At 32.2% G+C, this 14,246-nt stretch overlaps 1 pseudogene; it reads left to right on the forward strand.

Annotated features, from left to right (window-relative positions):
• The first annotated feature begins 7,380 nt into the window (after positions 1–7,380).
• LOC139848887 (tubulin alpha chain-like) overlaps positions 7,381–14,246 on the forward strand; it is a 39,881-nt pseudogene continuing 33,015 nt past the window's right edge.

Here is a 14,246-nt window from a genome sequence, read left to right on the forward strand (position 1 = left end):
CGAGTTTGATTTATGAATAATTTGGAAGTAGTGTTGGAAATTGATGCACGAGTTAGTATAATATAATGACACTTAATCAACGTGATTATATTACAGTAAGTCATGCTGAGTTTCTAATGGGACGTGATGATTCACAGATCCTAACGTCATCATGTGTCATGTTACACGACTCTTACATTCTATCTAATCTTTAAACATATCAAGAACATATTTTCTTGATACTCCTATCTTTTCCCTTAAATTCTGGTAATTTAACCAATCAAGATCGTGCTATTACAATTTCTCTCTTAGAACATTAGTCATGTTCATTCGAAACTTCATACTTATGAATTCTGGACCATTATTCACTTAACTTAAAGTCGGGAAGAGAAAACAAAAGTATGGAACTCCAAAATAAAAAGAAAACGAAGGGGATGAATTTATAGTGAAATATCTGACAGAGCAATCAAGACAGATTATCGCATTTAGCCAAAGAGGATCCTATTTCCTGAATTACCCAAGAAACAAATTTTATTACGAAGATTTTCTCTAAATCCCTTGAACTCTGGAAATCAACAGAATCTACGACAAAAGATATGACGAAACTTTACTTTCTTCATTTCAATCTTTTGTGATAGCTTCATTTGTACGCTTCGATTAATAGAATTATTTTATCCATATTATTCAACAGTAATAAAACTCTAAATATCAGCTCGTATGCGTCATGAAAACATACTTATTGTCAGCCATGACCATCCTAATCAAATTTCGGGACGAAATTTCTTTAACGGGTAGGTACTGTGATGACCCAAAAACTTCCGACCAAATTTAAACTTAATCTTAATATGATTTCGACACGATGAGTAAAGTCTGTAATGTTGAGTCTCAAAAATTTTGAACTGTTTCATATGTTCAATTAACCTTCGACCATTCCCGACGATTCACGAACAACTATTCATAAATAGATGCATATATATTTAAATACATACATATATATATAATAATAATTTGAATTGTAATTTAAAATAATATAATAAAAGTTATTAGGAATCTATATATATATATATATATATATATATATATATATATATATATATATATATATATATATATATATATATATATATATATATATATATATATATATATATATATATATATATATATATATATATATATATATTAAATAATAGTAATACTCGTTAGTCGCTTCGTTGGTATTAAAATAAGTGATTCAAACTTATGTGATTTTAAAATAAACGAAAGCTCATTAATAGACTACGTAAACTTCAGACTAGTTGAAAATATATTTACTATCTTATTTTGAATTTTAATTAATTTGTATATTTTAGTTGGGGTTGAGCTCGAATGACATGTCAGTTTTTATAATCGACGTGAAATGAGTTTAAACTCGAAATTATGAGAAGTTGAAATTAAACGTTGGTCCATAATTAAGTTTTATCAATTTCAACCTTGTTAAAAATATAGTTAAATACCCTGAGTTAAGTTTTAATACTTCGTACATATTACTTGGAATTTAAAATAAATAAAGGACGAATCCTTTTGAGCAAGTTTTTACACATTTAATAACCAAAATAAATAAAGATATTTTATTTAAAAATATGGAATTTTTTTCGAAGATTTTATCCGCCACTGATTTAACAACAGACCACAATATAATGTCCGTAAATTAAATTATATGACAGGCGGCTACACTATTACACTATTATTGATTGAAATTTGATGACAAATTATTACTGTACGATCTTTGAATCTTAATATCATTACTATATTAATTATTATTATTTATTTATTATTAATTTTATAATTATATATATATATATATATATATATATATATATATATATATATATATATATATATATATATATATATATATATATATATATATATATATATATATTTATATGTGTGTAGAATGCAGAGAGAGAAGGGATATATCTTCAACCATCACTAACCACCACCTAATAACTATCATCTTCAACCTTAAACCCACCTCAACAGCCACCATCACTGTGTTCACTGCAGCAGCCATGTTTTTCTGTTTTGTTGCCAAGTTAACACGCTTCTGTTCCCATTCGATTCCTACTATTTTTCTGTTGCTAATCGAATTACTACCGTTTATTGAATGAACGAATAGAGGATGATGATGGATAAACGTGACGGTGAATAGTAAAGATACATGATGCTTTAGTGGTGATGTTATAAGGCGATAATGATATGAAACGGTTTTGATAATAATAAGATTACGAGGGTGGAGGAAGTTAGGATGGATATGGTGATGTTGTGAATAAAGATGATGATAAGAACACGAACGCATGATGACGATAATGAAATAAACTGGACGATTATGATATTAGATGATGGTGATTAGTGAATAAGATGATGATAATGATAATTAGTGATAATAGTTAATTAATAATAATTTGTTGTTGATGATGATGATGTGGTATGATGATGATCTTGAAAGATGATGGTGATGTTATGATCATGTTACAGTACAATAAATGATGATGATAGATGGGTCATATAAATGGACTAATAAACTTGGGCTTCTTTTAATTATAAGTGGGCTTATGATCTTATTATTGGTGGATTGGACAATAAGGGTGAAAGCATTGGGTTTAGTTGTCTTAAGGCCCATTTTTCTTAAACTAGATTTGGTGAATCACGATAGATGTTGTTACTCGACCTTCTGCCACTGCGGTCGGGCTTCACTTCCGAGCACTACTCGTCTCTTTCGTTCGATTTGACCCGAGGGTATAAACTATAAAACTTAAGTTTTAAATTCACATATATATCATAATTATAATTGATGAATATTGTGATAGTAATATATTGTTAATTTTATGATTTCGTATAATTATTTTAGTGTCACATTATAAAAGTATTACAACTCCTTATTTATTATTGTTATTACTACTAGCTTTATATGTATTATCATTATTGTTAATATTATTATTATTAATATCATTATTGTTATTATTAATATTATTATCATTATTATTATTATTATGATTATTATTAAAAGTAACCTTATTGTTAAAAATATCATTATTAGTAAAATTATCATTCTTACAAAAATTATCATTTTATTTTCATTAACACTATAATTATTATTAATAATATTATTATTAATATTATTATTAATATTATTATTACCACAAATATTAAATATATTTATTACATATCTATACTAATATTACATAGTTTTGCATTTTTAAACAAAATATTATTTTTATTAAGTGATACATAATCTATAAATATATTACACAATATAGATAGTAACATGATTATATATGTAAAAATTAATCTTAATACATTATAAATTTAAGTTGATTAATATTATATCTGTTAATATATATGTAAATGATATAGGTTCGTGAATCTGAGGCCAACCCTGCATTGTTCAGTTTCGTCATATGTATTTTTACTATAAAATACAGTAAAGTGAGTTTCATTTGCTCCCTTTTTTAAATGCTTTTGCAATATATATTTTTGGGACTGAGAATACATGCGCTGCTTTTATAAATGTTTTACGAAATAGACACAAGTAATCGAAACTACATTATATGGTTGAATGATCGAAGCCGAATATGCCCCTTTTTACTTGGTAACCTAAGAATTAGTAAACCAGTCTACTAATTGACGCGAATCCTAAAGATAGATCTATTGGGCCTAACAAACCCCATCCGTTGCAGCGGATGCTTTAGTACTTCGATGTTGTTTTATCATGTCCGAAGGATTTCCCGGAATGATAGGGGATATTCTTATATGCATCTTGTTAATGTCGGTTACCAGGTGTTCAATCCATATGAATGATATTTTTGTCTCTATGCATGGGACGTATATTTATGAGAACTGAAAATGAAAATCTTGTGGTCTATTAAAATGATGGAAATGATTATTTATGTTAAACTAATGAACTCCCCAACCTTTTGGTTGACACTTTAAAGCATGTTTATTCTCATGTATGAAAGAAATCTTCCGCTGTGCATTTGCTCATATTAGAGATATTACTTGGAGTCATTCATGACATATTTCAAAAGACGTTGCATTCGAGTCGTTGAGTTCATCAAGATTATTATTAAGTAAATTATAGTTGGATATATTATGAAATGGTATGCATGCCTGTCAACTTTCGATGTAATGAAAGTTTTTCTTTTAAAACGAATGCAATGTTTATAAAATGTATCATATAGAGGTCAAATACCTCGCGATGTAATCATATGCTATCGTATTCGTTCTTATGGATTAGGACGGGTCTTTACAGGTAGCGTATCCCCAATTGCCATGTTCGGTTTTTGTTGGAAATTAAAAATAGTGAGGTCGCGTTTGCCCGTCTGTATACTTTTAAACTAATGTAATAAATGTTTTAAAAGTTTATTGAACTTATCATTGTGTTAAAGATGTTTTGGAAACATAATTGGGACCTAAATATTAATGTAATTAAGAAAACTTTTACGGTCCGGTTTAAATACGGGTTGGGTTGTTTCAAACACGTGACAATAATCCTATGTGTCACTTCATGATTAAATTCTGTCACGTGTCACCTCCATATTTAATGTTGCAACATGTAGCTCTCTATAATTTCAAATTTTTTAATATGGTATTATATATCATTTAGATTTAAAAAATATTTCAAACTTGGAATGTCAAGGAATATTACGTACGGAGTATAATATTATCATCAATTACTAATTATTAATTATAGGAATGTGGACTAAAATTGGTAAGTCTAAATATACCATACCACTAATAATTATATATAATTGATAATCTAATAATTTGGGGAAATGATTTTTTAATTAAAACCTAAAAAAATTAATATAACACTATTATGACATATTTTAAATTAATATTTTTATTCTCATTTATGATATTAAATTAATATTATGATATATATATATATATATATATATATATATATATATATATATATATATATATATATATATATATATATATATATACACGTAAAATATAATTAGTTTGAACTAAAGTGATATATACAATAGAAGTGTACATACAATTATATCATTAATGGTCAGTTTTAAAACAATTTTTTAAGAACTTATGTTTGATGTTTTATCGATTATTTGTCAATTGAAGTTAAAATAGTTTTAACCGACGGGGGCGGAGGGAGGGGGTGCAAGTGGGGTCGGCCGCCCCGACGACCAAATTTTTTTAGTGTATTTTTATGTTAAATTTGACGTTTTTTCTAACTTTTTACGTTTTGCCCCCATCGAAAAAAGTTTCTGGTTCCGCCCCTGCTAACCGCCGGGCTCATAGTCTATGTGTTAGTATTTAATACTAACGATTCAGATACAAATGTTATCAGTGATAAATAAGGTTATTCATTATAATTTTATTGTTGATTTGATAAGTATTAATATTAACGTTATCGAATACAAATTTATACAACTGTCGTGCAACGTACGGGCTCATAAAACTAGCTAATTTCCTGAAAATTTTAAAGCCCAAAAAGCACATACCTGGCCCAAGAAGAAAAAATTTCCAAAGTTTTTTACAAAAATGAGAAATGATATGCCCACTCATTTTTCACTCAATTTGGTTCACACGCTGACTTAGATTCCTGAGTTGTCAATTCACGTTGAACAATAACTGCCTCCATTTAAATAATTATTGGGTAAAAAAATTTTCTATATTATTATAAATTATAAATAAAATAAAAAGAATCCTACAAATTTACAAATCCTGTACTCTGGTTCTTTTGTTACAAACTAGAAAAAATTCGACCGCGCGTTGCTGCGGTTGTATTCGACGCGCGGTCGAATTTGGATATACGTTGTTTGGTACCTAATATATCTAGTAGGTTGGGTTGTTTGTTGGACGTGTATGTATATGTATGTAAAGCTTTTTTAACGATGTCCGTTTCGCGTATAGTTAGTCGCGTTGTGTTCGTAAAATTATTTTGAGTTGAACGGTGGTCTCGGAAAAATTTAACTCGCACCGAGCGAGAATATAGGGCCCGTTATTTAGCGTTTTTTAACGATGTCCGTTTCGCGTATAGTTAGTCCCGTTGGGTTCTTGAGATTTTTTAGAGCTGAACGGTGTTCTCGGAAAAATTTAACTCGCACCGAGCGGGAAGATATGTCTCTCTGAAAAACCAGGTGGAGTTTATTAATTAAAATAAGAATTTCACATTTTGTACCCCTGTTTTGGGGGGTGAAGTTGCACCCTGTTAAAACTTGGGGGGTAAAAGTTATTTTTTCCATGTGTTTTTTTTTTTGTCGTTTGTGTTTGTTTCTTGGTCCAAAACGACCAAATTCACGGTGGTTATTAGTATATATTGAAATTTCTTCCACATTGCATCATCAAAATCTAACAAAACAAAAATGGCTGCAATGGCAATTGCATACACAATTATGAACGGAACACTTGATTATTTACATTCATTACTTTTTTATATGTTATCAATTGAGAATAAATGCTCACGTGTCGTAATCGTATACGTAGAATCATATGAATTTGTTACTAAATACAATAGAACCACAAGCGGATGCAACTCAAAGTCTTATTCCCCCAGTTTGATTGATTGAAACCCTAAAGCACTAAATCTATATTTTGATACCAATTCAGTAAGTGACTTGATTAACGATCCTCTATGTTTAACATGTTATCAGATTCAATAAATGGATGATTATTAACAAATTTTCAAAGATAGGTGATTTCAGTATCTTATTCAATAATCATAAACACAAATTTGGTCAAATAAGGTCGTGAACCAGATTCAAATTCTGAAACGATTGATCTTCAATAACGATAAGGCTTTTTCTTACTCTTTGAAGGATTCCAACATACCCTTTTTAAATCCGTTTCTTATTGTTTGAATAAATTATGAATCATGGCACGAAAACAGGCTGCAAATGACAACTTGCTTCTTTGAATGATTTTAAAGGGTCAGATTTCAAGGAGATTACATAATTTCAGTGTTGTAGAGAGAGAGAGAGAGAAAGAAATTACAAACTCAGGGATTTTACTAGAAATATAGATAGATAGATAGATAGATAGATGGAGATAATAATGAACAAAATATATGGAGCAGTTATTATCTTACGTGTATTGCCAGATCAATGGCCAGATCAGCGTGTGAGAATAATTGAGTTAAAAAAATGGGTGGGCGTAGCATTCCTCAACTAAAAAATCATAATCTACTTCGTGTACTAACGGTCATAACCATCATTGCAGCTGTCAACTTTGAAATTTCAAGCCCAAATTCTTTACCATTTTCTATCCGTTAATTCATTTATTCATTCATTTTTATATATAAAAACATTCCCAGTTCATTTAACCTAATTTCTTCTTCTTCAACTGTCTTTGTATACACGTCTCCGGTAACCTCTTTTAACAACAAATTAACAAACTTTTACCTTTTGAAAACTAATCCAAGAAACGAAAATGAGAGAATGCATTTCAATTCACATCGGTCAAGCCGGAATCCAAGTCAGTAACTCTTGCTGGGAGCTGTATTGTCTCGAACACGGCATTCAGGTATTTATTCATGATATCGATTTCTTGTTACTGTTCTTAATGTTTACAATTGGATGTTTAGTAAAAAAATAAAAATTGTAAAATGTTACAGCCTGATGGCCAAATGCCGAGTGATAAGACTGTCGGAGGTGGTGATGATGCTTTCAATACGTTTTTTAGCGAGACAGGAGCGGGTAAACACGTGCCGCGTGCGGTGTTTGTTGATCTCGAACCGACTATTATCGATGAAGTTCGAACTGGTACTTATCGCCAGCTGTTTCACCCTGAACAACTTATTAGACCGGTACTAACCCGGCGTCAGAAGGAATGCGTCAGATGAGGTGGCCACCGTTGACGGAATTTGACGCCGTTAACTGTAACGACCCAACTTTTTCGACTTGTTTTTGTGCCTTGTGTTTTTGCGAAACTGCGTATTTGTGCGTACTATGCTACCTTATACTCTGGAATCTTTATACACATGGCTTACTTTCATTTATGTGTTAAAACGTGCCTTTAAGTACGTAGGATACTTAACTTGATCACCGGATGCCTTTATGACCGTTAGTGTCACTTGACGTTACAAACAAACTGTGTACTGCGTACACGTTTAACTTTTGTCGTAATCGGAATATTATGACTACGAAATCTTAATTATTATTTTATAATAATAATTACTTGGGTCATTGGATGCTTAATTACGCGTAGTAATTTACTTATGCTTACTGGTTAGTCTTGTTGGACTTTCTACCTTGTTGGGCCTTAGCCCACCCTACACTAGTTAGTGGACTATTTAAGTAGCCCAATTAATAATAGCTAGTGACCCATTAATATGTAAGACAAATGCCAATTTATTAGAGGGAACATGCTAGCATTTATGTCAAGTATTATCCTTAATGTTGCATGGGATCCTAACATAAGCACCAACTTTAGACAACCATTAACTAAAAAGCAAAAGTTGGTCTCCCTTGTCCCCCTCCCAAGTCCACGGCCAAACCCCCCTCCCCTCACCTCATTCACCTATAAATACAAGCCTCATTCCATCCATTTTACACTTGCTTTCATTTGTAATTCACACACACTCACTCTCTAATTCTTTCTCTAGTTCTTTCTCTCTCTAAAAAGTGTAAGTATTGATTTTTCTTCTTCTTCTTCTTCCTCTCTCTCCCACGAATTCATCATCATCATCATCATGGATCTAGCTTTTTAGCTTTGATCTTGATTACATCTTGTAAATTCAAACTTGGATTTGAATCCTTCAAGAACATGGAAGATTCAAGCTTTCTAGCTTTGAATCTTCACCTACTTTGTAGATCTATATCTTTTAACTTTAATCTTGCTATTTTGTTATAAAGATTCAAACTTGTATTTGTAATCTTCATGTAACTTAAAGATCCAAGCTTTATGCTTCAAGATCTTCAAGAACAACCAAGATACAAGCTTTCTAGCTTGAATCTTCATATCTTTTGTTGGATCTAAGTTTTCTAACTTATGATCTCATTATTTTGTTATAAAGATCAAAACTTGTGTTTATGGTCTTCATTTAACTTAAAGATCTAAGCTTTATGCTTCAAGTTCTTGAAGAACACTAAAGGTTCAAGCTTTCTAGCTTTGTGACCTTATAACTTGTGTGAAAAGGATCCAAGCTCTCTAGCTTAGGGTTTCATCACTTCATTTGACTTAGATTATGTTCATACTTTCTTGATTGAAGTAAAGTTTGTAGCTTAGGTTGTATATGTAACTTATAATTGTGTTAAGACTAAGGATATGATGTAACCTTGGTTCATCATCCATCTAAGACTCTTAAATGAGTTGTATTCTTACTTGGTATTAACATATTGTGTGTTGATGGCAGAATCTTGGTCAAGATGATGCTAACCTGTCACACCCCCAGTTAGGGTCTGGGTGAAATGTGACTTAATATCAAATCAACCAACATATTATAATATACGAGAACAATACTAAATGATAAAACAAACTTTATTGAGCACGCAGCGGAAAATGAAACGTAGTTACAATGATAGGAATAACAATAATGGAAATGTTCACATGCAGAAGTAATAAATGCGATATCTCTTGATCCTATGTCCAAGTAGCATCACATAAGCAGTAAGTATAAGAGCTTGAATCAAACAGCACCTGAGACAAAACATGCTAAAGTGTCAACCAAAAGGTTGAGTGAAGTTCATAGGTTTAACAAATAAGTTTGACCGTTTGTTTTAGACCACAAGATTTAATTTGTAAGGTTGATCTACCGCAGGATCAAAAAGTTATGCCAGTGCGTGATATTTAGACTAAACGTTCAAGTTTGCCCCATGACAAGTTAGTTCTACTTGTCGGTTTAATTTCATTATCAAGCAATACAACGATAACATCAAATGTATCGGGGACGTTACTCCCGATAGGCCTACCCCCAATAATTAAGCATGCCGCAGCAATTAAAAATATCACTGTAGGGACTTAGTCGGACATAGCCGGGTATAGCATAGTTTTAACAGTTGGTACTGATATTTAGACTAGACTTTCAAGTTTACCCCATGTCAAGTTATCGTTTATACTTGTCGGTTGGGGGCTTGCTGGTCATAGCCCAACATTTCACAGTTTAATAGTAGATACGTGTAAGTACTGATATTTAGACTAGACTTTCAAGTTTACCCCGTAACAAGTTATCGTTTATACTTATCGGTTGGGGGCTTGCTGGTCATAGCCCAACATATCACAGTTTAATAGTTAATACGTGTAAAACAGTTATAAAAGTTGTGCATGTATTCTCACCCCAAAAGTTATAAAACAGTTATGAAACAGTACAAAGTGGGGCTATGAATTCACGTATATAAATATTGTAAAACAGTTATTAAAATATTGCATGTTAAAAATTTAAAAGCAAGCATGTGTCTCACCCCATAGTTTCAAAACAGTAATGAAATAGTAAAAAGTGGGGCTATGAAATTCACCTTAGTAAGTAGAGAGAGTTATTCCTCAGAATAGAGAGTTGAACGAGTGAGCAAGAAAGTCAACCTATTGACATTTAAGAGTAGTTAAGTGTTTTGCCCATGTTTAAGTTTAAGTATGTGTTTAAGTATAGTTTGGTTTACTAAGTTTCTATTCCTAGTAAGTTACTATTTTTATAAAGTTTCTATTTTTAGAAAGTTTCTTATTTTACTAAGTTTCTATGACTAGAGAGTTTCTACTTTTATGAGTGTTTCCATTTTAGGATACTTGCCGTATTAGATAAGCTTCCAATCACCCCTTTCCCTTCGAATGGCTAATTTAGATCTAGGGGCTTGAGCCATAGGACCCTTTAAATCGGAAGTCCAAACCCTCTGCCTAGAATCTCGTAGAAACCATTCGTCAAGAAAGTTCGAAGATCTATACATCTCTAATACATATCCCAAAATGTTTGTGTGCTACAATATAAGTAGTAGGTTATAGGTGCTAGTAATAGTAATAGTATATACATGTTAAGTACTAGTATAAGTAGTATTAGGGTTTAAGGTTTTAATATGTATATGTATATATAAAAATATATATATATTTTTTTTTTACATGTATATATGTATATATAAATCTAGGTGTGTTTATGGATAACAAGTTTATAATATGAATATGATTTAACAAAGATTAAAGTTTATGTAAATAGTTTAGGGTTTATGTTATACCTTTGAAGATTCAAGATAATTAACAAAGAAAAGATGAACACGATGAAGATGGAAGATCAAAGCCTTAAAAATCTTGAAGAACTCCTTGAAGATTCTTGAAGAACACGAAGAACAAGCTTGAAGATCCGAATACCACAAGAGAGGGAGAGGGAGAAATTGTTTTTGAGAGGATTTTGGTGTGATTTGTGAATGAGAAACTAGGAGTTTATATAGTGCAAGTATTAGAGTGTTAGTCAACATAAGGATGTTCTAATTAATGATTTTATTTTGTTTTATAATTTTTAGTCAACAATAGGTGGTACTAGTTTATATATATATTTTATTTTAATTTTTAGTCAACATAAGGATGTAATTGTTTAAGATTCTTTAGTCTCATTATTATTACTATTATTACTATTATTATTTTTACATTTACTACATGATAAGTATTATTTCTTTTTACTAATTCATGACTTGTATATATTTAGTTCCCAATTGTTTTATTATTTATATAAATGTCAATTTTTATTTATTACTTATAGGTTATTAGTTATAATATTACATAAATGCATAAATTTTAATTAGCAGTGAGTGTCGACTAACAGTTTATTATTTTCATCTTTTATTAACTTGTCAATTATTGCACAAAGTTAATTAATATGTTTTCTAACTCTTAACACTTAACAATTGTTGATTAAAGTTTGATCATTAAGTTTTAATTATATTGTTTGGGCATTTAATATTGAAAAAATATAGAATGGAAAAATGAGGGTCGTTATAGTACCTCCCCGTTATTGAAAACTTCGTCCCGAAGTTTTTAGGTAGTTTTCTCGTTTGCATCAGCAGTTGAGAAGAGATGGGGATATTTCCGTTTCATATGGTCTTTGCGTTCCCAGGTATATTCGGGGCCTCTACGCGAATTCCACCGGACTTTAACGATAGGTATATTGCTTTTACGCGTTTGTTTGACCTCTCCTTCCATGATTTCTATAGGTTCTTCAACGAAGTGCATTTGCTCATTAATGCGGACATCATCCAGAGGAATAACGAGTGTGTCATCGGCAAGACACCGTTTAAGATTTGAGACATGAAACACATCATGTACTTGACTAAGTTCGGTTGGCAGTTCTAATCGGTATGCCACGGGACCGACTCTTTCAGTGATTGTGAATGGTCCAACATATCGTGGACTGAGTTTACTTCGCTTACCGAAGCGGACAACACCTTTCCAAGGGGATACTTTCAACATGACTTTATCTCCAACTTGGTATTCGATGTCTTTTCGTTTCTTATTGGCATAGCTTTTCTGTCGGCTACGGGCAGTTTCTAAACGTTGCTTGATTTGAACGATCTTTTCGGTAGTTTCGTGAATAATTTCAGGACCAGTTAAATGTCTGTCCTCAAGTTCATCCCAACACAAAGGGGATCTACACTTCCGTCCATATAAAGCTTCAAAAGGTGCAGCCTTAATGCTGGAGTGATAACTGTTATTATAAGAAAATTCAACCAAAGGTAGATGTCTATCCCATCCTTTGCCGAAATCGATTGCACAAGCACGTAGCATATCCTCCATAGTTTGAATGGTTCGTTCACTTTGACCATCGGTTTGCGGATGATAAGCTGTACTCATGTCGAGTTGAGTTCCAAGAGCAGATTGTAAAGTTTTCCAAAATCTAGAAACAAATCGACTATCGCGATCAGAAATGATCGAGATAGGAACACCATGACGTGAGACGATTTCTTTAATATAAAGCTGTGCTAATCTCTCCATCTTGTCAGTTTCCTTGATCGGTATAAAATGTGCAGATTTAGTAAGACGATCAACTACGACCCAAATAGTATCGTTACCGTTCGAAGTCTTAGGTAACTTAGTAACGAAGTCCATAGTGATACCTTCCCACTTCCACTGCGGAATGTCGGGTTGTGTCAACAGACCAGAAGGCTTTTGATGTTCGGCCTTGACTTTCAAACAAGTGAGACACTTACTAACATAAGTAGCAATATCGGCTTTCATGTTAGGCCACCAGTAGAATTCCTTCACATCTTGATACATCTTACTGGAACCGGGATGGATAGAATATCTAGTCTTATGTGCTTCATCCAAGACTAGTTCGCGAAGATTACCAAAACGAGGAACCCAGATTCTATTGCCAAAGTACCGTGTACCATTAGCTTTCACTTGAAGTTGGTTCTCAAAACCAATAGGTCCTTCACCTTCGATAAGTGTCGGTCTAATAGCTTCCAATTGAGCTTCACAGATTCGTGAAATAAGATTCGATTTGATTTTTAGGTTTAAAGCACGAACACGTTTAATATCATCTTTTCGACTAAGGGCATCGGCAACTACATTCGCCTTGCCAGGATGATATTTCAGCTCACAATAATAATCGTTCAATGTCTCGAGCCATCGACTTTGCCTCATATTCAGCTGTTTTTGATCAAAGATGTGTCGAAGACTTTTATGGTCAGTGTACACCGTAAAGTGATTACCATAGAGATAATGTCTCCATATCTTTAATGCAAATACCACGGCACCTAACTCTAGGTCATGTGTGGTATAGTTTACTTCATGTTTCTTCAACTGTCTAGATGCATAGGCGATAACCTTCTCTCGTTGCATTAAAACACAACCAAAGCCATGCTTTGAGGCATCGCAGTAAACAACAAAGTCGTCGGTACCTTCAGGTAAAGAAAGAATCGGGGCTGTGGTCAACTTCTCCTTCAGAATCTTGAAAGCAGATTCCTGTTCTTCGGACCACTCAAATTTCTTCCCTTTTTGAGTCAGCTTTGTAAGAGGTTTGGCAATGAGAGAAAAATCTTTTATAAACCTTCGATAGTAACCGGCAAGTCCCAAAAATTGACGAATATGCTTTGCAGTCTTTGGTATCTCCCAGTTCTGAATAGCAGTAATCTTAGCTGGATCGACATGTATTCCGTTTCTATCAACAACATGTCCGAGAAATTGTACGGTTTTGAGCCAAAACTCGCACTTAGAAAATTTAGCATAAAGTTGTTCCTTTCGTAAGAGTTCAAGAATCATGCGCAAATGTTGCTCATGCTCTTTCTCATTCTTCGAATAGATCAAGATGTCGTCAATGAATACGATGACAAATTTGT

This window comes from Rutidosis leptorrhynchoides, chromosome 5 (genome assembly GCF_046630445.1).
Source record: "Rutidosis leptorrhynchoides isolate AG116_Rl617_1_P2 chromosome 5, CSIRO_AGI_Rlap_v1, whole genome shotgun sequence".
NCBI lineage: Eukaryota > Viridiplantae > Streptophyta > Magnoliopsida > Asterales > Asteraceae > Rutidosis > Rutidosis leptorrhynchoides.